This window comes from Culex pipiens, chromosome 2 (assembly GCF_016801865.2).
Source record: "Culex pipiens pallens isolate TS chromosome 2, TS_CPP_V2, whole genome shotgun sequence".
NCBI classification, from domain to species: Eukaryota; Metazoa; Arthropoda; class Insecta; order Diptera; family Culicidae; genus Culex; species Culex pipiens.
Window position 1 is genome coordinate 123,241,787 of NC_068938.1, and position 26,091 is coordinate 123,267,877.

General features: G+C 35.7%; 1 protein-coding gene across 1 annotated transcript in view; it reads right to left on the reverse strand.

The window, feature by feature from the left end:
• Positions 1 to 18,063, reverse strand: part of LOC120416654 (somatomedin-B and thrombospondin type-1 domain-containing protein-like) — a 112,490-nt gene extending 94,427 nt beyond the window's left edge. The window contains exon 1 of the mRNA XM_039578465.2: positions 17,682 to 18,063. The gene's annotated coding sequence lies outside the window, so the exon portion shown is untranslated. The remainder of the gene's footprint in view (positions 1 to 17,681) is intronic.
• Positions 18,064 to 26,091: the final 8,028 nt, after the last annotated feature.

Here is a 26,091-nt window from a genome sequence, read left to right on the forward strand (position 1 = left end):
ATTATCTAATAACATTTAAAATTAAATGTTTGATGACGCGCAAAAGTACCTATTACATTGATTTTCGGGTTTTTTGTGTAGGGTATCTACAATGTTTCGGGAATGTCTCGTAGTGGCCACTGCACAGTGTTCCAGATCGCAAAATAAAGTGGAATTTTGATTTTCTGAAGAAAAAAATGTGCTGTTTTGGAGGTTTGATCAAGTTTGGTTAAAAATTAAGGGGTTACATACATGTAGAAAATCACAAAATTTCATATTACAGAAAACTTATTAAATGTACTAAAATGAAGATTTTAAACACTCCTGAAAGTTTCATGATGATATTTCATGATTAAACTGAGTAAGAGACGATTTAAGCTCAAAATTTTGCCATGCGTAAAGCGAAGTGTCAAACTTTGTGAGCGTTTTTCTCTAAACGCCGAGTTGGTTTACGGGTGCCACGATATCTCGAGATGATATGAACAAAATTGGCTGAAATTTCGGGTGAAGACTCTCAAGACAAATTTTTTTTTTCTCTCAAGACAAATCCCATGTGCATGACGAAGCCTGATTTTGAAATCTTTCTTTTAAAAAAAAATCAAAAACTAACGATTTTGTTATATGAAAAACAAAAAAATATTTTTATCTTTTTTTAAAAATAAACTTTTTGAAAATCGGCCTTCGTCATGCACACGGAACCAGTTTAACGAGCCTTTAAAAAAAAAATTGAGCCGATTTGGTCAAAGCAGTGTTGAGATATCGTGGCACCCGTTTTTTTAAACTGCAAACTTCAAATAGCTTTATCTCGGCGAAGACTCAACCAAATGTGTTCAAATTTATTTCATTGATAGATGAAAATGTATATTTTAATGCGTTAAAAACAGATTAAAAAAACTTTAAATGTCTGCTCATACCAGCCTCTGACATTTTTGCCGATTTATATGTATGTAACCCCTTAAGGTGGTTCACTTTTTGATGTTTCAAAAAATCTAACTTTTTAGAAATATTTTTCCGATTTTTAACAAAGTTGTTGGACATGTCAATCCAAGCACCTTGTCCAAATCACCAAAATTTTAACTCGCAATCTACGCCTTCAACGACTTATTTTATCAAAAGCATCAGAGCAAACTAGGGCAATAGGGGGCGTTTTTCTCAGTTTTGAACATGGGACAATTATGCGTAGATCGGCAGTACAGGTAGTTAAAGTTGGATTCATTTAAAGGACTTTTCTGTTGTTGTACTGCCGTTGTACACATGTCATGTCCCAAGTCTATTATCAACGATTCTAAAATTTTGGCGTATACTTTTCGAAAAACCCGTAAAATATGGTACTTTTTTTCGAAACTCATTAAAACCAACACCAAGTCTGTTTGTCTCATGGTTTCTACGAATAATTGTCCCACCAAGTGTTTTCTTTCTCGGAATCATTAGTTTTACCAAGCATTGTATTTTGTTCGCATGTTGTATATCAAGAGAATTAAAAAATAAGAGTGATAAACCGCTAGCTGGGATGCTGGAGTGAACAAAGATCCCCGGGACAATAATGTGTTGAAACACAGAAATTAATTACAGTCAGTTGCTCCATCTACAGTTAATTGCTCCATCTACCGATGAATTTTCAGACCTTTCAAACTGCATACTTCGATTCTCTTCATTTCTCGAAATTTTCTCTTACTTGAAGGATCTCTTCCTCGACTGTCCCTTGGATTTTATAGCTTTAAAAATCTCTTCCGGTTGCCAATAATTTCACTTTCTCATGGCTTGCATCGAAATTTTTCTTTGCGAAACGAAGCTATAAAGGATGTGTGACATTTGTGTGTTTTTGTTTGCTGGACATTGCCATGATTCTCTCCAAGGTTCAATGAAAAAACATATTTTCAATCGAGTCTTTATTTTGTAAACTTTTTCTTTTTTCGATGGTCCCATCAATATTGACAACTGGAGAGTCGACTGTAATAAGTTTCAATCGCGTTTTATCATACCTTTAAAGGGTTTTAAGTAACTTCTGTTATAGACGTCCCCATATGTATGTTATGGTATGTTATGGTCAAAATATGTATTTATGCTATAATGTTGCATACAAAACTACTAAAAAAGAATCCTTCAAATCCTCCAAGGACAAACATTCACTACAGTTCAGAGATCTTGTTAGCATTTCTCCAACTTTGCATAACAACATGAATAATAAGTCAAGTGTTGGAAAGCGCATTTGCGAAGGAGAGACATTCATTCCGCAGTGAGATTCCCATTTTCGTTCCGTACGGTGTTTTTCACTCCAGTAATCACCTAATGACGTCCATTTCTTTTGCCTGGAACTACAACCATCCTTCTGTGACTAGCAAGATTACGTTGAACTTTTAACAATGATAAATATTAGTTGGTAAAAATGTGACCTTTTTTGCTCTAACTAAAGAAAAAACTTTTATCATCAACCAACAAAATCAAATCAAAATTGCATTGGAGACAAAATTAGGAAAACTTACTTTAACTAGGGGGAGCCTGTGGAGATTTGACTGTTTCCCCACCACTGCAAAGTTAAGTCATCTTGTCAAGACTGAACACAATGTCCAACAGCTATGCTGGGCTGTACGAAGTGAAATTTGAACCTGGCAGCCGGGAACTCGCGTTGCCGCAAATTTATCAGAGAGACCAACTGTGAACAGTGAAAAAAAATAGAACTTTTGTTAAACAAAGTCTTTGCTGGAACTGAACAAAAATCACTTGCTTAAGAATGTCTTTAAAAGCTGAATATTGTCCCATCTTAATTTGAAGACAAATGAGAAAAAGTATAGAAGTTTTAGGTAATTTGTCCCAAAAGAATTTACATACTGATTATGTAACATTGGGCACTTTTCCGGCTATATTGTAGTATGGGACAGTTATGATTTAAACTAGATTGATAACAATCTTTATCATTACAAATCAAATTACGAATTTGCTTTAACTATTCAAGTTGATATTTTTGATACTTCAAATCATGTTTTTAACAGTGCAATTTCGGTACTGTTCGGTTTGAACGAAGCAAGACCAAAATTTCTGCTCCGCACACCAAGTTGCCACTATAAATTTTGGTCGTTTACTTCCAGGCAATTTATTTCGCTCAGAAGTCAAATGTTGTGGGATTAGTGGGCGACAACGTTGTTGACGGAGGTGGGTGATGGGGGAGCTGCTGTTGATAAACTTTCACGTCGTCGTCGTTGGCTTTGTTTTGTTCGTGAGCTACGTGCCTCACAGGAAGTGCAATAATGACAAAGTCACACATTTTCCGGATAAGTCCAAGTTTACTCACCTGTTACATCATTAACGAGACCGACACATTGTTTGCGGGATTTAGCAAACATAAGAGCTAGTGTAAAAGTAAACTTGCTCTGTAGATTAGTTAGGAGGATTTGGATATTTTTAATCAAATGCATTTTTTGAGGGCAGTAATGATGATCTATTTAAATAAAGTTCACCGAGCCATATTCATACGTTGTAGGTCTTCTTAAAAAAAATAAAACCTTAAACATTTTATACTATACAATTCAGAAAAAAAGTTTTTCTTTTTGCCCTTATTTTTAACTGCGTAAAAAACGATTTTGCATATCAATTCCTTTGAAAAGTTTTTGTATTCAAACAAAACAATAGTAAAGCCAGTGGTATTGGCAGCATCAGTGAATCCAGTTGTATTTTAAATATGCTCTCGCTGTTATCACTGTTTATTTTCCTATTCTTTCATTCCATATATGTGATACAGTTGCTTTCATTGCAAAACTATTTATACACAATGACAAAAAAATGTAACGTAACTAAAATACTACTTTCTTCTTTATAAAAAAAAAATTGAAATCAGATCAACATGTTAATCAAAGCATATACAACCCTTCTATTTATTTTCAACATTCTCCACTCTCTTTCCCAAAGGACGAAAATAAATTTTAATCATGTCACTTGGCTCGAAGTTGAACTGTGGCTCCCATTCATGAAAACCGAATTGATGTGTGCTGCTCGTCATTCCTGCTCCATTCTGCCCCTCTGTCTGGGGGTCAAGCCAATCAATCCAACCTCTCCTTTTTTTAATAACATCGCCATTGTTGTTCAACAATGCTTCATCCTGTGAGGTGAGGTCGCGTCACATCGTATATTAAAATGTATTCTGTGACAACGAAGCATAAATATTATTGCAACACTGGAAATAAATTTGGTTTCGAGTGTGGTTTTGCAGAATTCATTCATTCATGCCGAGCTTGTAGCTTTCTTGCTTGATGGACCTTTATTATTTTTTTTTTTAACTGGGTGAAATGGACTTAACAAATGCCCTAAAAAATTGAAAGACGAGTGGTCATGTATATTTTTATTAAACCATCCATGTTTTACGTACTTTTAACACAGTAAGTAAAGAGCAAGGTTTATTTTATTTTAAATAGTAAATAAATCTAATATTACAAATTTTGAATTATGACAGATTTTGTGTCAAAAAAGGGTAATTTTCCACAAGGAATTGGTTAATTTTTCATCAGCATCTCATCGTTTTCGTGCTATCTTGACGCATTTGCATTGTTTGCCAAATTTAGATGTATCACCTTTTGACCTCCACAGACCCCAAAAATTCGAGTTCAATTCTGAAATATTCAATAAAAACCGAAAAAACTCCGTGCACTATTGTCACTCTTCATATGAAAAAAGTTTCAATCTTGTCGTGCTATCGTGACACACCCTGAAAATTGCTGTAAGTGCAAAAACTGACCAAAGGGATTTCAGGTTAGAACGCGTTTGACACACGTACATGCCCGACTACTGTAAACATGTTTAATTATAACTCGGGACTACGGCAACCAAATTCAACCAAACTTCGGGACAATGCACAGAAAAATCAAACAAACAAAACGTGTTTTTTATTGTTTTATTGTTTACATTAGAACGCGTTTTTCTCGGAACGTCAAAAAGCGACGTGCGACAAGATAGCACGACAACGACAAATTTTACAACCTTCTGAAATTCAACTTTTGTAGCATTTTTATAATTACATTTACAGTTTTCAGAGTTTCAGAACAAATTTGACTTTTTGAAAAAAAAAAAACCACAAAGCCAATCTACAAACGACGAATCAATCGGTACTAAACAAATCCCTTAATCATGGTTATAGCTCACACGCCAACGTTGGCTCAATCCTTTGATGTTTGATGGTGCGCCACCCACCCCCTTCCCTGCCAGAGATTGAGACGAGGGTTGTTTTGATGTTGTGAAATGTTGGCCGCCCGACGGTAACGAAAACGAATTCGAACTTTGTAAACGGCTGGCGGTACACGTGTCAATCAAACTAAAAGCCAAACCAAATGGACTACCTCAACGTACCCAGTAGGTACATATAAGGTAAAGCCAACATCGCGTCAATATTTACTTGGTGGCCACTTTTTCACTATTTGACTATTTGCCGAACAGAAAAGTGGATCAACGTTTCAAATTTGCAGGTCGAGCTTGTCTTATTTGTCAGAAGATCAATAACTGCGGTGTTTGACCTACAAGCGGCGATTGCATGGATTCGAATTTTGCAATTTGATTCATGTTTTGGGGTCAATCCAATCAGCATAATCCCAGCGGAAAATTCTATTTCTATCTCAATTAGCAAAAGCTAAATTTACCACGGAGTTTCCCGACCCCAGTCTTCTACGAAGCCATTTGACGACCTTTTCCTGCACACAATTTCCACAAACAAGCCGCCCTTTCCTCCTAGTGCTTTTCGAGGCCATGGGGACAATTAATTCGATTAAATGGATAATTAATGCAGCCGGAACAGTTTAATAGCCTCCAATAAAGATCAAAACGTGGAAATCTTTCAAACTTTTGCTGTCGTGTTTCATCTCACCACGAGCTGGGACGAAGAGGAGAGTGAGTCAGATCAGAAAACAACATTGCTTCATCCCATAATTTTGACCCATTAAATCCATCGATTGTTTTTATAGTGAGTGCTTAATGATTATTGGCTGATCTTGAATTTTTAACCTTCCATGATGTTTAATTTAAAATATTTTTTGGAAGAAATCAGGGAATTCGTCAGGAAAACCATGAAGCTCTGTATTCTAACTATCAAAATGATATTCATCAAATTCCATTTAAATCAAATTGTTATATCAATCGAATCAAATATCAGGAAAACAATCAAATTAGACAGTAATTAAATTGATCCGAGTATTAAATTATAGTAGCAAAACTCTTCAATACAAAAATTAAGCCAATAATCTATACAATCCGTCAATTAAAATTTAAATTACTAAAAAATATTTAAATGAGGTAAATTTTCAATAAAGCCAATTTCACCAGACTCTAAGAAACAAATTTAATCCACTGATCAATTCCCAATCCCATACATTTCCCCCAACGCCCTTCGCAGGGCTAATCGGCTGTCGCTTCGCGCTCAACGCTCGAACGCTTCATTGATTGTGGATAAATTGCTTTACTTCTGCTTGACGGTTCTGTTTGTGGCAACGCGACGACAACAGGCGGGCGCCTCTCCTTAACGTTACTACATAGGGCCTTTCGTAGTGCCTGATAAAATCTTAACCCAGTTGCGGTTTCGTTAAACGAAATGTTTTCGAGATCTGGCCGATTTGACTTACGAGATTGGTTGTGGTGGATTCGGCGAACCTAAGGTATGCCATTCTTTTGTTCAATTTATGTAACGTTTGATGAATTTGAGCAGTCTCTAAATTTGTTAGTGTTTCATAATGCCTTCCAGAAAAGCCCGTCAAATAGTTCATAATAAATTGATAAACGAGCAAAAGTTAACGAGATTTCATTCATAAAGTTCACCAGAACTTGGGTACAAATGCCAGCCGTTGAGTTAAGCTTTATACTTTTCACCTTTACCGCCCTAAAGCCGCCCCCTCGATGCTGCCAGCTTATCCAAATAAAGGCAGGGAAAAAGAACATCCCACTCCGCGCCAAGTTGTGGCCTCTTGTTTGGGTGGGTGAGCGGACACGAAAAAAAGATTTAATGGTCTCCACCGACGCACGCCTTACTCAACCTTAGGACGTACGCAGAACGCACAAGCCAAAGAAAGAGTGGGCGATCGACCGGCACAGGTGAGAAAATCTCCCATACATTATTCATGCTCGATTTTCGATGAATTCGATCAAAATGCCATACGTAGCTGACACGGACGTTTCGGTGTGGTTTCCCAAGAGGAAGAGTATCTTTGCTACTCTTTGAATCATACAAAAACCAGAATTGTTTGTAAACGTAACTATTGAAGTATTTCATAAAAATAAATGATTGCTAAAAACTACTTACAGGAAATCAAGACGGATCGAATGAAACTGATCCGGACAAAATCAACTAAGTCAGTTCCGAGAAAATCGAGTGACAAAAAATGTCTATGTCCAACAGGGTGCCCAAAAAAAATGACTCCCTGCTCCACAAGCGGAAAACGATTTTTTTGGATTATTTCAAGCATCTTTGCCAATTTTTAGCGACATTGGTTGAGACTACCCATTGATATCTGAGCCTGGTTGCTAATAACTTTTCAGGATCAAGTTGTACAGCTTTGGTATGTTAAACAATGCTGTGAAGCATTAAATTTCCATTGAGAATCTCCCTGCAACCCCTGCAACAAGAACACCAAGAAAATTGGGGATTTCATACATTTATCGCTTCGCTTGGAGACGGTGATTTGAGCGGAGTGCAGACTGGATTTCGCCATGTAATGTGATGATTGTCTAAACCCAAGTTGCCTAGGAAAAAATAATTGGGAAAAGAATCAACTCCACCTGAACCAGATTTTCACCACCAAGGTAGCCGTCCATTGCCGGCCGCTCCCATCTCCACCGCGCACCAGAGAAAAGGAAAGAGATTTGGACGACGGGAAGTATTTAGGCTCCACTTTTTTAAGGGGACAAGGAAAAATCTCCACGGTGTCCCCAAGTATGTTTCGCTTGGAGTTTTACAGTTTTTGGGAAAGTGACAGGTCTAGGATACGCTCTTAGCAAACGTTGCGACCATTGGCATAGTGTGTTTAAGGATTATAGTTTTATTCTCAAGGCAAGCAATCGGATGCTGCTGACGAGACGATTCCCGTTTTATTATTGTAAGTTTTAATTATTATTATCAAGGCTTTTGTGATTTTACGAATATAGAGTGCATGCAATCGATCATGAACATACAAAAGAAAACACAAAAAATCTACCACGCGGCCTCGCCAAATTAAAAACAACAAAAATTGTAGATCCGTTCGCAGAATTTTGAACGATATTTTTTTACACGCGCAAAAAAAATGGAAAGATGTTTTTGATCGCAAAAATTACAGGTTTGATCAAATCGAGTTCTACAAAGTTTTAGGATCATCTAGACATCCTTACAATTCACTGGAAAAAAGAATCGGCTCGATTGGTTGAGTTATGCTCGAGAAACAGCGAGTTGAAGCTACCGTTCCAGCTTTTTTAAAGGGTTGGGAGTTGGAATGTTAAAATATTGCTTGAAACTATTTGAAGATGTGCAGATTCCAAAATCACCCTAGTGGGAACACCGTGCCAAACCCTGCTCGCGTGTTCGAATAAAACGCATTTTCTAGAGTGAAAATTAGCACTTACAAAGAAGGCTTGAAAATGTAGGTGAGAACCCAGTGCTGGGGGTTGGTTTTTAATGGTTTATGATACCTTCTGGGCCATGAATGGAGGAAACCCTAAACAGTGTAAATGGTTGCCACACGGTTATGGGGCTAATATTTCATCCAGCACCAAAGCAATGCCGAGCTTTGAGCTGCCTGACGTCACTTAAATGGTGATGACGAGGAATGTTGGTCTGTGTGCCACGGGGCCAACTGCCTTGGAGGAGAGAGCCCATTATAGACTTTCGTGTCCCAGCCGCGAGGAGGAATTATGTCAAAACAGGCGCTACGGTTTTCCATCATTCGCCGTCACGAAAGTTTTCCGTTTCGTTCTTGAAACTACCCATCGAGCCTTGGGGGTTGGCACTAACCGTTTTATTCGCATGTTGAAGGTGCCCCCACCCTTGAAAAGGTTTTGGTGTTGGTGGAAATGAGTTTTCCCACCTTCATCTCAGCGCGCCAACACCAACGTCATAGGGAAACTTTGTTGGACAGTTGAGTTTTCCATATAATGCCTGTTTATTTATTTTCTCCCTTTGGTATGGCGGTGGTGCTGCATTTTCATGCTGCTAACTTACTTCGCAGCTCGAGGCTATGCAGCTGAAACAGCGCAACAGCATCGTTGGACAATGTGACCTGACGATGAGGGTCTCATAAACTTGTTAGTTTGAAACTAAAACATAACCGAATTAAATTAAGATTAACAACATCATTCCAACCAGCCACCAGTTGGTAATTTTTTAAATATATTTGTTGTTAGGATATTGAAATTAAATCATTAAAGATACACAGAAAAAAAATCATGGTAATATTACATCTGGGAAGGGGTACATTTTTTATGTCAGAAAAAATGTGTAACTTTACCTCTGAAAATGTGTAATTTTACCACTTTTCTGTTGTAATGTCGCTTTTTCAGTCTAAATTGAGGAAAATTACATCATAAAAGAGTTAGTATTCAACATTCCAAAATTTCACCTTCCAAATTTACACAATTTTTTACTGTGTATATTTTTCGGCAAACTATGCCAAGCAAAATTCGGTATTGAGCAACCAATCGCTGTTATTACATTAAGTCACGATTTATTCCGTATCGATTAAGATTAAGATTATTCGATCAGCACTGAGCAATTGATCGATTCTAATTGAATTGAATTGACCAATGTTACCTGCTGAAAAATTAAACATTTAGTAACTTTATCAACTCTCATCTTGTGCTTTGCCGATCATAACATCCAGAAATTCCATCAAATGAAACAAGAGAAACTTTTCTGCCCTCACACCTTAACCACAAACACACCGATTCCTCGGTGGGGGAGTCCGACCTAATTTTGCTTACGTCCACGACGAGGCAAAAGATGGCAATCAGAAGATGAGCAAGCCCTACAAAAAGAACCCACGACGGGATAGATGATATCTCCTGCTACAATGCCACTCCCCCCAGTGCGGAGTTCGGACCCACTAAGCCGTGTCGTGTCGTGTTAGGCCAGCTGTCATGTAAACAGGTTCTGAGGGCACACACGGCCGCTGCGCACGTACCGGTAATTTACATCAAAACTTTGTCAATACAAGTCAAAGTCTGGACGACTATCGCGCTTATCTCGCTATCTCGTACAGGACAGGGGTCGCAGCGAAGGGAAAGTGAAGCTGATTGAAATTCTTCGAAGGCGTGCGTGTGGACAGCAAGACGTATCGACCGGTCGCTGTCAGTCAAGTTTACGGCACGACACTAGTGCAAGTTTCCTCCACCGAAAAAGGCACGTTGACAAAGACCTCAATCTGATTCAATTAATTATATTGGTGGTGGGATGGTTCACCGGCCTACGCAAACTCCACGCTGCCATTCATTGATTGCCTCTGAGACAACACCTCGAACCAAAGTTCGCCTAATGAATGAGAAATTCTGGGAACGCTTTCACTCGTTCACGTTTTCTGGGTTTGACCGATGAATTGAGTAGGGAGTTGAAAACAGGGGAGCTTCATTATATATTCTTCCGATTGACACGTGATGTTTCAAGGTCATGAGCGAAGTTTAATGGATTTGGTGTTTACCGTTTTTAAGAAGTTGAAAGATAAAACTGATTAACAGGCATTTCTGTGTCTTAGTTTTACAGTTTATAGACTTTCGAAGTATACTGCAATAAATCCTAAATTTGAAATTGCAAGTGATTTTTCACGCTCAAAACTTGCCATCTTCAGAAGGGCCATAATCACTAAATTTTACGGTAATTTCGAGAAACGTGAAAAATGTCAAAATGACCTTGAAATCACAGAAAGTACTGAATGAATGAATGAATGAATAATTCTCATACCCGCCGGCAGCTTGGTCCAGTTCACAGGTGTTCGCTTGATCAAACAGTTCGTCATCTTATGTTCAGTAATCTGTACACCCACGTACATACCTTGAAATTACAGAAAGTACTATTTATATATTATTAAGTATTATATTAAAAAATAATTACTATAATTCTTAAATTTTGTTCGCCAATTTTTAAAGTCACACGAAAAAAAAATAACTTAAAGTCTTGTAATATTGTTCATAAAATGACATTATCCAACGAAAAAATCTAAAGCAAAAATTTCAAGTGAAATATTTGAAACAGGTTTACAACAGGCATTGTGAAACATGTCAAATCATCTTCGCAAAAATGTCATGGGAATCAGAAATAATATTGATTTTTTTTTTTTTAAATTACAATCTAGGTCTTTTTTCACAATTCATATGGAGTTTCGATTCACAAAAGTTCTACTTAAAAACAAGAACAAATCTTCAAACCAATTAAATCCAAAAAAGTTATTTTTCCAAGGTTGAACAATTTTTCGATTTTCGATGTAATATTCCTCAACTTATATACATTAGGGTGGGTACGTTTTTCAAAAAGTTCTCGGATCAAGTTTTAGTATGGTTCCCCTTGTAGGGCATGCCCATAGGGACTTTCATGCCAAATATCAGCTCATTTGGTTGTAAACTGGCTGCGCGCATCAGAGTTAAAGTTTACATGGGAATTACTATGGGAAATTGGGACTTTTTGTTCAAACGCTCCTACAGGTCTGGGAAAATCACGCGCCAACTTCTGGTATGGTCAGGCCTATGGGGAATGGTCTGGAGAACACTTTTCCCGAAGAGAGCATATGGATTCGTTGTTCCTAGACCTGGCGCATCGGCAAACAATCCGATGTCTCCGGAATCAACGGTTTTCCATCAAAAAGCATCAAATTTTCCTTAGCATGCTATGAAAGCTTGATGCACACCGCGACGCCATACGTCAGACAGCTACCACGTGGTTGAAATATTTGCAAAAAATACAAATTTGCTATGCAAAGATTCTGAATTCGACTTAATAATATCAGGATTACTCGAAATGATCATTTTCAAGTTAAAAGAAGGTTTGCAATTAAATATTCCAGCCGTTTCTCACCCACGTGGTAGCTGTCTGACGTATGGCGTCGCGGTGTGCATCAAGCTTTCATAGCATGCTAAGGAAAATTTGATGCTTTTTGAGGGAAAACCGTTGATTCCGGAGACATCGGATTGTTTGCCGATGCGCCAGGTCTAGGAACAACGAATCCATATGCTCTCTTCGGGAAAAGTGTTCTCCAGACCATTCCCCATAGGCCTGACCATACCAGAAGTTGGCGCGTGATTTTCCCAGACCTGTAGGAGCGTTTGAACAAAAAGTCCCAATTTCCCATAGTAATTCCCATGTAAACTTTAACCCTGATGCGCGCAGCCAGTTTACAACCAAATGAGCTTATATTTGGCATGAAAGTCCCTATGGGCATGCCCTACAAGGGGAACCATACAAAAACTTGATCCGAGGACTTTTTGAAAAACGTACCCACCCTAATATACATAGCGGTCGTGACTGACTGGTTACGGTGTTCGCTTTGTAAGCGAATGGTCCTGAATTCGATTCCCATCTGCTCCCAACGAGAAAGTACAGGAAATATTAATCTTGAAACTCTGAACATGAACGAAAAATAAAAGTCTCTCGATTCGATATACCTCAACTTATATAAATTTAAAAACGTTACTTTAATCCACCTTAGTGGTTGATGCCTTCCTCCTAAAATCAATTGAAAACGCTTTCTGCGTGTATTCAAATGCGCCTGAATACATGCAAACAAATGCTATAAAAGCGTTACTTACGTTTCTGCTTTAAAAGCCATAACATGATAAAAGCTTGGGAAAACGAGGCCGATTCTATAAAGCTTAGTGCTGCCTCAGCCGGATCTTTTGCAATGTTCACCCTTTATTGTATCTGTCACAATTATGTTTTAACACAATTGCTCATAACTTTTGATAGCGTTGTCAGATCTTCAATATTTTGGGCTCGTTGGAAAGGTTTTTTGATTACCTATCTAACGATGGGTTGTATGATAGATTCAGGATACCAAAATTTTTGTTATTAAAAGACGCAACTTTTGGTACCATAACATGTATAGGTCATCGCTGAAATTTTAAAGTTATCGCAGTTTTAGTGAAAAAAGCCGATTTTTTCCCGTTTTCGTCATTTTCCCATTTTTGCGCGTGGCGCGTCGAAAAATCCAGTTTTTATTTTCAAAAAATCGTATCTCAGAGTATCGAAAACATAACTTCACAATTTTTTGATGTGTTATGTGAAATTTTTCGAGGAATCCGATAAAAATATTTTCAGACATACCTTCAAAACAGCATTTTAAGTTTTCATACAACCTTTTCAAATGTTAAGCTAGATTTTTGAAACTTCTTACTATTTTTCCCAAACAGCCAAACTAATAACCTTTCTTTTGTGTCTAGGACAGCTAAAATCGGACGAAATGGCGCGGAGATATGACTTTTTTAAAAAAGTGGTTTTTGCGAAAATCGACGAAAATTGCCATTTTTCGAACCACTCTAACACGGCGTAGGTCACCCTAATGGCCAAACAAAAAAATACGGGTCCAATTATTTCGGCCAAGGATCCCCCAGAAAAAAATTGAGCTCGATCGGAGAATTTTTTTTTCGAATCATGCTGTTTTCGTGGGGAATTGCTGTATAAAGCTAATTGCATTACTCATAACTAGGCTTAGTGATTTTTCACGCTTGAAAATAGAAAATTTCACGGGGACCTCAATTTCAAAACACCAAATTTCACGCAAATTTCACGGAACGTGAAAAATGTTAAAGTAACTCTGAAAATCTTATGTTTAAATCACAAAAACTACTTTTTAGCTTCATTAAATATTATTCTTCAATAAACTTTAAAAAATCCCCAATAAATTTTAACTTGACACAAAAAAATCTGCTTATTTTCAAAAAAGTTTCCATCTGGCTAATGGATGGGCTCTATTTATATTTTGAAACAAAATGTAAGCATGCGCATTATCATTTGTTGAACTGCTTTTTTTTGAATATTCGACTCATAAAGCTAAAAAGTTCTCGCTGATTTGCTTCTGTTTTATCAGTTTACATTTTATTGAATTTCATATCAAAGCAAGATTCAACAATCTTGGCCAGCCAAAATGAGTAAAATAGTTTTAATTTTCCGCGACAATTAGTCCACTCAAAATATTTTTTAAGGTTTTCATCTCCTTTTTCAAAAGCTTAATTTAAAATCAATAGGCAAAAATAATATAATTGGTAACGAAATAGAAATTTTTATTCAAAATTAGAACATAAAATGAAAAAGGTGCTATTTTTAACTTTCAAGAGAATTATCCACCCTAATAAATAATTAAATATCGTAAAAATTATTTAAAAAGGACTCAGAATAAATCAGATTTTTTTTAATGGTTAAAATTTATTTCATTTTGAATAAAGCTCATTTTTTTTTAATTTCTTTGGAATTATACCTTTAAAATAAAAGAGTAGTATTTTTATAAATTTAGAAAGTTTCAAAAATACTGAAAAACCTGAACAATTCTTCATATGGTTCGAATCAAGCTTTTCAATTGAAAACTAATAAAATTTACTTAAATAGTCTTTATTGTTGAAATATTTATTATAATGCTATTTAAAAAAAAAATATTTGAGAAAATCGATAAATTTCAAGAGCTTTATACCGTCGGCAAACATAAATCGTCAAAATTCACTAACCCTATATTAGTAATTGAACAAGGTTATTCACTCGCTATTTGAGTTTAATACAATATTTTGAGAAAAATCGTTACATTTTCACGCAAACATAAAATTTCACGGGATTTCGCGGAAAAAGACAAATTTCGCGGATTTCACGCTGTCCGCGAAATCGTGAAATTTCACTAACCCTACTCATAACTGAAAACAGAATATTTTTTTTAGTGTCGTTCAGTGGATGGTAGTAACCTGGATAGTAACTTAGCTTAAATCATAAAAAACGGGTTATTTCGAAAATTGATCAAAGACAATCTTGTGGGAAATTGGACGAGCTTTCCAGTAAAAATATTTACGAGACTGAAAAATAAATTCTGTAATATAGAAAATGTTAAAAATCACCAAAAAACCAACTCTTTCAACATTTTTATTTTTAAAACCGCTGTAACTTCACAAGGAATGGACATAGGACCAATGCTTGAAAAGGGATCTATCACTGAACGGGACTGCTCAATATTTCATAGAACTTTCTGTCAGCGATCATTTCCCAAAACGATATTTGATCGCTGACACACAACGCCTATCATGACCGTCATTGCTTGGCGACGGTCGATGAACGTAAACACGAAGACAAAACGAACGAAAAATGAGCACCACTCAAGCAGTCGCCCGAACGAGACAACGTGCTCTTTCTCTTTCTCTCGTTTTTGTCTCTCTCTTCCTAGTGTATGCTGCGTGGTGACAGAAATCATATGATTGCTATCATTGGAGAGATGATCGGAATCTCGGTAGAATGTCAAACGACCGCTCTCTAGGCGATTTTTCTCCTGGAGGGAAGTCAATGATTGTGTGAGTGACTTTGCGTAGCACTCATTCCTTTGTGTGTGAAACGAACGAAAGCAGAATGTAAAAATCAGGTTGTCGTGGTGAAGACGATTGGAGTGTTCTGTCAGCTATCACAAACAAAGTCGAAATTTCACAAGCCCTGCATAGGACAATGGTCAATATGGAGACTTTTATGTAAAATTGACTGGAGAATCGATTCCCGTATTCGATTTTTGAAAATTTTGACGTTTAGAGCACTTTAAAAAAACAGTTTCAGTAAATGATTTTTGTATTTTTTAGGTGATTTGCTCCATTCTGCATTTTTCGTGAGTTTTTGTAACATCTTAGGCTATTTTCACAAAAATTTTGAACAAAAAAAAATCGAGGGCTCCTCCTCAAATTTGACATTTAAACTTAAAAATCAAAAAATCTCATAAAAGTGGAGTGTTTTTTTCTTTCAGTGTATTTTTATCAAAAAGCCCGTCTTATTTCCTACAAGTTTGTCTATGACCACTTTTTGATACGATGCAACGGCTTCGAGATACAGAAATATTAATATTCCATTTTACAAAAATATTGAAAACACTTACGCCCTTCTCAAATGTCATTATCGAGCGAAACTGGCTCCATATACACAAAAATGGCTTATATAAGCGTAGGATAACATGTCTAAAAAGTTTCATTGAAATCGGAGAGGGTCCGGTACAACCGATTCCCTTTTTGGCATGGAATTGCTCTATATATAATATGTGCCTTTGCTTTTTCGGTAACAAAAGTAGTTTTTTTTAACAAAAGTACTGCATTTCAAGATTAATTGTAATTGTAGAGTTTCAGTGGTTTCAGCGCTTGAAGTCATCGTTTTGTTTAAAATTTGAACTCTAGGAGAAAACCAAAGTTTGTTTACACATCTGTAATCTAATCTAATCTAATCAGACCCTAGCGCAGCCAATCTTTCGAAGGGATCCTGGAGAGTGCCTTAGGTTAGATGACGCCTAGCACTCTTCTTGTCATTTATTAACATTTGTAGTGCGCCATTGCATTAGAATGCATTGAAACATCACAAGCGTTAAAGCGGCCAGGCCTACTGCGTAAAGCCTATCGCAGAGATGACTCGTAATTGGGTTGAGTTTGAGCACTGAGTGTTCGAACAACAACACAATTCTGAATCGACAGGGGTGGAAGAAGCGTGGGGACACACCACCATACGCTCCGAGATTTGGTTGTATTCGTTGGGAGCACCATGCTAAGAAGGTTTGGTACTCCGGGACCCTCTGGGATGGGACATTGTATTTCCACGAATGCCCTGGACACTATTTGCCGTGGTTATAGCGCCACAACTCGCTCTCTGTAACAGTATTCCTAATTCCAATCCAATCACACCAAGTCGTCATGGCCTAGTGGTTAGCATTTTTGCTTAGCAATCCAAAGGACGGGGGATCGAACCCCGCCTCGAGCGACTTTGATTTTTCGTTCATATTCATGATTTCAAATTTCTGTGTTCTTTAACTTTCTCGTTGGGAGCAGATGGGCATCGAACCCAGAACCATTCGCTTACAAAGCGAACACCGTGACCAGTCAGCCACGGCCGCTCCAAAGTTTGTCTACACATCTGTAAGCAAAAAAAGTGGAATCGGTGGAATCGCTGGCGGCGGTTAGACTCGCAATCCAAAGGTCGTCAGGTGGAAGGTTCCTTGAAGTAGAAAGAGGTTTGGGTGCCCTCCCCATCCAAGCCTTCGGACTCCTTGGTTCAAGAAGAAACCTTTATAGAAACCGCATAAGACCTGGGAGTCGTAAATGTGAATGGTTTGATTTTTTGAAGCAAAAAAGTGGTTCGAATTTGTGGATTTCAATGGTCAATGTTTTTTTTCCAAAAAAAGTTTATAAAATGTAAAAATTGGCAGTCTGGTAATAAATGGAACAATACTCCGTATTATGACGTCATCAACCCATAGACAAATTATGGTTAAAAATTGTAAAAATTGGCTAGGCCATTTATTCCACCGCTGGCTTCAGAAAGTACATTCAAGCATTATTATTTATTTAGCTTTCCATAGTATTGAGCAAAATTTCCCTAAAATGTTGTTCCCAAAAAATTGCCTTCTGGGAAGAGTTTGCAATGAAAATTTAAAATATCGCATGTTGGCTCCTAAATTAAAAAAAAAACCTTCCTGTGAATTCTGGGCAAAATAATTAAACGTAAACCACACGAACACAGCTTCAAAGAGAACCACACTAATTGAACACAGTGTTTTTCCACCACTCACCTAGTACCACAGAATCCAGTTGCACATCATAAATTAAGCCAACACCAGCTCATAAACCAACGTCAACATTTGTCCACTTTTTTTCGAGTGCCACTTTTTTATAATAACACGACCATCAAACAGTCTGTGAAAAGCAAATTCACAACGTTTTTTCCCCACCTCTCCTTGCAATGTGACACCAAAACACTCGTTTTCACACGCGTCGAATATCACACGATTCACGAAATAGGTGCGCGCACGTGGTGAAACGAGCAGAGCACCTGTTATTATCCTTCCAGCGCACGACCAAAAAAAACACAAACAAAATGTGCCGGCCAATTCCGTGTGTTCCGACCGACGATGGTGGCCACTTGTAACGCACGCGATGAGGCCCGTTCGACGCACCGACCGACAATGCGGAAGTGTCAACTGTAACGGATGTATTTTAAAAGCTCTCTGGCGGGAGATTCATGTCCTTTCTTTCCGACGGTCGGAGAGAGGAGGTCCTTTCTCTCGTGGAAGGACTCTTTTCTCCTCGATGAGCGGGTCTCTCTCGGATGAGGGACGAAGGATTACACCGTATTTTGGATGTAAGGTAAAACCGTGAACGTGCCCCGATCTTATCAGTTTTCGTAATATATCATTCGCAACATAAACTTGATAAGCATGAAGGACGAATTGATAAAGACGACCAACAAAATTTCAGCGCAAGCTTAACTCGACGGGAAGCATGAAGTTTGGGGTCCCCAGAAACACGTGCACTTTGATTTTTTCAAAAATATTTAGACAAGGTCGAATGGCTTTTCCCGGGATATCCCGGGGATTCCCGAGAAATTTGAAATTTGACCAAAAATTATTCTGATCCTGTTTCTGATTAATATTTTGAAACAGAATTGTATAGAACAGCAACTTTAATGGTCAAAATGAGGATCAATTAACATCTAAACTTCCAAGCTCGAGAAAAAGGGGGAGTTTCCATATAAACTCCCCCTTTTACTCGAGCTTGGTAGTTTAGGTGTTAATGGTTTGAATGCTTGTAAAAAATCATGCAACTTTGAGAAAATATTATAAATTTTCAAAAGTTTGATGCTGAGCAGTTTTCTACGGAATCGGTCTTTTTTCTTTAATTTTATTTTTTGTATTTTTTAATCCGGCTGAAACTTTTTTGGTGCCTTCGGTATGCCCAAAGAAGCCATTTTGCATCATTAGATTGTCCATATAATTTTCCATACAAATTTGGCAGCTGTCCATACAAAAATGATATGTGAAAATTCAAAAATCTGTATCTTTTGAAGGAATTTTTTGATCGATTTGGTGTCTTGGGCAAAGTTGTAGCTATGGATACGGACTACACTGGAAAAAAATGATACACGGTAAAAAAAAATTTGGTGATTTTTTATTTAACTTTTTGTCACTAAAACTTGATTTGCAAAAAAACACTATTTTTATTTTTTTTTATTTTTTGATATGTTTTAGAGGACATAAAATGCCAACTTTTCAGAAATTTCTAGAATGGGCAAAAAATCTTTGACCGAGTTATGATTTTTTGAATCAATACAATTTTTTTCAAAAAATCGAAATATCGGTCGCAAATTTTTTTCAATTTCATTTATTGATGTAAAATTGAATTCGCAATCAAAAAGTACTTTAGTGAAATTTTGATAAAAGGCACCGTTTTCAAGTTATAACCATTTTTATGTAACTTTTTTCAAAATAGTCGCAGTTATTGATTTTTTTTAAAATAGTGCCCATGTTTGCCTACCTTTGAAAAAAATATTTTTGAAAAGCTGAGAAAATTCTCTATATTTTGCGTTTTTGGACTTTGTTGATACAACCCTTAGTTGCTGAGATATTGCCATTCAAAGGTTTAAAAACAAGAAAATTGATGTTTTCTAAGTCTCACCCAAACAACCCACAATTTTCTAATGTCGATATCTCAGCAACTAATGGTCCGATTTTCAATGTTAAAATATAAAACAATCGTGAAATTTTCCGATCCTATCGAAAAAAATATTTTCAAAAATTTTAAATCAAGACTAACATATTGAAAGGGCGTAATATTGAATGTTTGGTCTTTTTGAAATGTTAGTCTTGATTTAAAATTTTTGAAAATATTTTTTTCGATAAGATCGGAAAATTTCACGAATGTTTCATATTTTATCATTGTAGATCGGACCATTAGTTGCTGAGATATCGACATTAGAAAATTGTGGGTTGTTTGGGTGAGACTTAGAAAACATCAATTTTCTTGTTTTTAAACCTTTGCATGGCAATATCTCAGCAACTAAGGGTCGTATCAACAAAGTCCGAAAACGCAAAATATAGAGAATTTTCTCAGCTTTTCAAAAATATTTTTTTCAAAGGTGGGCAAACATGGGCACTATTTTAAAAAAATCAATAACTGCGACTATTTTGAAAAAAGTTACATAAAAATGGCTATAACTTGAAAACGGTGCCTTTTATCAAAGTTTCACTAAAGTACTTTTTGATTGCAAATTCAATTTTAAATCAAAAAATGAAATTGAAAAATGTTTGCAACCAATATTTCAATTTTTTGAAAAAAAATTGTATTGATTCAAAAATTCATAACTCGGTCAAAGATTTTTTGCCCATTCTGGAAATTTCTGAAAAGTTGGCATTTTATGTCCTCTAAAACATATCAAAAAATAAAAAAAAAATTAAAAATAGTGTTTTTTGCAAATCAAGTTTTAGTGACAAAAAGTTAAATAAAAAATCACCAAATTTTTTTTTACCGTGTATCATTTTTTTTCAGTGTAGTCCATATTCATACCTACAACTTTGCCGAAGACACCAAATCGATCAAAAAATTCCTTCAAAAGATACAGATTTTTGAATTTTCACATATCATTTTTGTATGGACAGCTGCCAAATTTGTATGGAAAATTATATGGACAATCTAATGATGCAAAATGGCTTCTTTGGGCATACCAAAGGCACCAAAAAAGTTTCAGTCAGATTAAAAAATACAGAAAAAATCGAATGACCGAAATCTCAGAGAATTGCTCTGCTGTCTTTCAAATCGTACCAAATAAAAAAAAAATATTATTATATTTTGTTGAAAAGTATTTTTTTAATCAAAGTGTTTGAACAGTGAAAATCTATGCTCGACAACAACAAAATGGCTTTTAAATTTGTCTCAGTGACCAGAAGGTGAAATGAAAAAAAAAATATCATGCAGAAATAAAGTTTCGAAGGCAAATTAGTTATTTCAGAACAAGTATTTTCATCTTGTGAATAAATAGATGATCATTGAATTTGCATTAAAAATCCAACTTCTAGCGCTTTTTAACTTTAAACACTATTTCATGAAATCACAACTCAAAGTTTTACAATATTTGAAGCGAGTTTTTGAAATATGGTTGCATTCTTTGGGTAAATTTAATATGATACGAAGTTATTTTTTAATAATTTTTCATGGTTAATTTATGGTATGATTTTAGTTAGATGGTTATATGCCTAATAAATTAATTAGATTAAAATAATTTTCATAGTGTAAAAGTGGTTGAAATTAACGATATTTTTTCATATTTCAAATTTAAAACATCAAACAGTTATTTCTCGAATACTTTTAAACAAATGCTTCTCGAACAATCCTTTTTGAAAAATTAATTATATCAATCCAATTTTCATCCAATTTGGTCAAGGTAAACAAAAATGGTTATTATCTTATTTTCAAATGATATAACAAAAAAATCGTTAAAATAGGTTTTTAGACAAGTAATATTCATTCCATAATAGAGCAATTCCAGCTCAAATCAGGAATTTTTCTGGTACTTTTGTACCCGACCCTCTCCGATTTCAATGAAACTTTTTAAACATGTTATACTAGACCTATATAAGCCATTTTTGTGTATATGGAGCCAATAGTACTCGAATATAACATTTGAGAAGGGCGTAAGGTATTTAAATATTTTTGTATTTTGCAATTTAAAAATTACTGTATCTCGAAGCCATTGCGTTGTATCAAAAAGTGGTCAAAGACAAACTTGTAGGAAATTGGACGGGCTTTCTGAAAAAAATACACTGAAACAAAAATACACGCCACTTCTATGAGATTTTTTGATTTTTAAGTCTAAAACTTAAATTTAAAGGTGTTGTCATGATTTTTTTTCGTTCAAAATTTTTGAGGAAATAGCCTAAGATATTACCAAAAGACTGACGAAAAATGCAGGATGGTATGTCTCTCCTAAAAAAATACAAAAATAATTTACTTAAACTGTTTTTTTGAAAAGTGGTCTAGACGTCAAAATTTTCAAAAACCCATGGTGGGAATCGATTTCCCAGACAATTTTACATATATGTCTCCATATTGACCATTGTCCTATGTCCAATTCTTGGGAAGATACAGCGGTTTTAAAAATAAAAATGATGAAAAAATGTTTTTTTTTGTGGTTTTTGGCAATTTCTATATGACAGACTTGGTTTTTCAGTCTCGTTAATATTTTTACCGGAAAGCTCGTCCAATTTCCCATAAGTTTGCCTTTGACAGCATTTCAATTGGATGTAAGGGCTTACAGATATAAGCTTAATTACATTGTTAATAACTGAAAAGGGAATATTTTTTTCAGTGTGGTAGAAACCTGGATAGTAAATTAGCTTACGAAAATATCAAAACGAGTCAAATCAAAAAGCTGTCAAAGGCAAACTTATGGGAAATCGGACGAGCTTTCCGGTAAAAATATTAACGAGACTGAAAAACCAAGTCTGTCATATAGAAATTGCCAAAAACCACAAAAAAAAACATTTTTTCATCATTTTTATTTTTAAAACCGCTGTATCTTCCCAAGGATTGGACATAGGACAATGGTCAATATGGAGATATTTATGTAAAATTGTCTGGGAAATCGATTCCCACCATGGGTTTTTGAAAATTTTGACGTCTAGACCACTTTTCAAAAAAACAGTTTAAGTAAATTATTTTTGTATTTTTTTAGGAGAGACATACCATCCTGCATTTGTTGTCGTCTTTTGGTAACATCTTAGGCTATTTCCTCAAAAATTTTGAACGAAAAAAAATCGTGACAACACCTTTAAATTTAAGTTTTAAACTTAAAAATCAAAAAATCTCATAGAAGTGGCGTGTATTTTTGTTTCAGTGTATTTTTTTCAGAAAGCCCGTCCAATTTCCTACAAGTTTGTCTTTGACCACTTTTTGATACGACGCAATGGCTTCGAGATACAGTAATTTTTAAATTGCAAAATACAAAAATATTTAAATACCTTACGCCCTTCTCAAATGTTATATTCGAGTACTATTGGCTCCATATACATAAAAATGGCTTATTTAGGTCTAAGATAACATGTCTAAAAAGTTTCATTGAAATCGGAGAGGGTCGGGTACAAAAGTACCAGAAAAATTCCTGATTTGAGCTGGAATTGCTCAATAGCGTATTTTTTGTTGCCCAACAAATAAGCAAACAATATTCCTAGTTGTGAATGCTTCAGAAAAAAAATATTATCTGAATTAAACCTTGACATGAAATTTACAGACAAGCTGATTAGTTCAATATGAACAGTAGTTTGAAATGAATAAATACAAATAAGGTTCTCTAATTATTATTTTTTGTATGATTTCATGTTTTGGTGTCAAAAAGGTAGGAAAATGTATACTTCCGCTTGCATTTCGAGAATTCCCGGGAAATTTACAAATTTCCCGGGAAACGGGAAATATTTTTTGATCAAAGTGCAAGTGTTTCTGGGGACCCTAAACTTAGGCGTCATCCATAAAGTATGTCACGCAAAAATCGGCCAAAATTAACCCCCCCTCCCCCCTATGTCACACTTTGTCACACAAGGTTGAACCCCCCCTCAAAAAGTACGTCACAGTTTGCCAGACTCCCCCCCCCCCTTGTTTTCGATGAGATTTTTTATAGTTTTTATATCTTTATACTCTTAAAATTTGGTATTTTCGACAATTTTAATATGAAAAAAAATAAGTTGTCTAATTATTCATTTTTTAGAATATTATTTAGAATAGTTTTGTATCTTTTAAAAATTTGAAGACCTGGTATAACATTCAAGTAGAAACAAATCTTGAAAACTGTTGTATCTAATAAATCAAACCATTAATAGCAGTTTTCTTATGAACACCCTGCTTTCAAAGCATTTATTTTTATCAAGCAAGACTTTGCAAAATATTGAAGTTTCAGTTGGAAAAAAGTGACTATATAATAAATTATAATGTGATGCCGTCATCAGGGGTGACATTGGGTCTGGGGGTGAGTTTGAGTCATACAAAAAAATTGTTGTATGACCCAATCTCTCTTTAATTTAATGGTGAATATTTCGAATTAATATAATGCAATCATAAAAAAAAACCTAGCGTGACGTCACAGTCTCGCAAACCCCCCCTCCCCCCTTCGTCACATCTTGTCACACCTACGGTAACCCCCCCTCCCCCCCTAAGAGCGTACGTACTTTATGGATGACGCCAATTAATACTTTCCCTCGAGTTGAGCCTGCGCAGGTAGGTCAGTGTCAAGCTCTGTAGTAGCAATTTTCCGTAGACTAAAAACAAGAAAAAAATCTAATTAATTATAGAGCAATTCCCCACGAAATCGGCCGATTTCGACCATTTTTATTTTCTGTATTTTTTTATTTGACTCAAACTTTGTTGGGGCCTTTCCTATCCTATACCAAAGATGCCATTTTGTGTCATCAGTTTACCCATACAAGTCTCCATACAAATTTAGCAGCTGTCCATACAAAAATGGTACGTAAATTTTCGAAAATCTGTAACTTTTGTAGGAATTTTCTGATCAATTTGGTGTCTTCTGCAAAGTTGTAGATTTTGTAGAGAACTATTCAGATAAAAAAGGTACACGGAAAAAAATAGCCGATATTTTAATTTACCTTTTTTTCCAAAAACTCAATTTCCCAAAATCTACGTTTTTTTTATTTTCGAATTTTTTTGATATGTTTTAGGGGACAGAAGTATGGTGATAATTTTTGTCGCCGAGTTATGATTTTTTTTTAAAAAAGTGATTTTTGGAGAAAATCGAAATTTCATACATAATTTCTTTTTGACCCCATGTTTTATTCAAAATGTTAATTTGCAATCGGAACGTACTTCACAGATTTTTTGCCTCGTTTTCAAGATATAGCCACCAAAAATTAAATTTCAGTTAAAAATTAGCAGTTTTTCGATTTTCAAATATAGGGACCATGAGTGACCATTTCTGATTTTTTTTTTAAGTTCAGAAAATTTGCTATAAAATTGCCTAAGAGACTTTGAGGATTGGACCTCTGGTTGCAGAGATATAGCGGCTTAAAAAAAAGAAAAAGGAAAAATTTATCTTAGTCTAACCCGATGCTTCGATGTCTCAGCAATTAATTCGTGACATTTTCCGATCTTTTCAAAAACAATATTTTAAATTTGTTTTAATCAAGACTGACATTTAAAAAGTGCCAAACATTCAATATTAAACAACTTATTTTGTAAAACTGTTGATAGAAATTAGAACTTCCTATTGAGCTATTTATCACTCAATTTCAGTTGAAAACGCTTTTATGAGCTGTAAATAAACGTCAAAGTGCTGATATGGAAACATTAAGGCACGATGGAGTTAGATGCTGTTCCCCTACCACCCCACCGACACGAGATATTGATCTTGGATTCGGAATTCAGGGACCAAAATAACCAACTTTTCCAATTTAGTGGAGATGGCGAAGATTAACCTACTTCAAAGATGGCAAAAAAGACACAAAATAAACTTAAAATTGTAAATATATGAGCAGAGGAACCTGTAGATTTGTTTGATATTTCACTGTGATGATTTCAACCAGAGTTATACCGATCCCAAATAACTTACACACCACTTTAAGTAACTATAAATTGAACCAATCTCGATTGCAAATGCCTGCCTAATTGAAACAAATTGACGTACTTAACGTGACTCAGCTCGCTAAATGCAGGTATCCCAAAGGATAACGTTGCACTCCCAACAGTCTCCAGGGATAAGAACGGATTCCCCCTGGGGTAGAAGCGATTTAGCGAAAAAGCTGCATCCATAAATAACAGGAGGATAATCGGTAAATCAAGTGGCCCATCCTGGGCAGACGCATAAATTAGGGAGAGGGTTTGTAATTAATTTACAAACTGCACGCGAGCTGCCACTCACGGTTCTCACTGTTTGTCAAAAGTTTAGTTCCGGAGCATAGATAAACATAGTTTGCACCTTTGATATTTTTTTAAATGCTAAACATACATTTTGAAAATTTCATTTCAACATGGTAAGGTAAAAAATGTATTGATTGTGTAGTTTTGTTTTTTAAGCATCACTTTTCAACCCCTGCAAATGACTTCTGAATGATTCTATAGCAGCAAAAAATCTTTTCAATGGAATTCTTTACAAACAGCAAAAGTGCACAGTTGCAGCAAACTGCACCTCTTTGCATTACGGTTGCACCG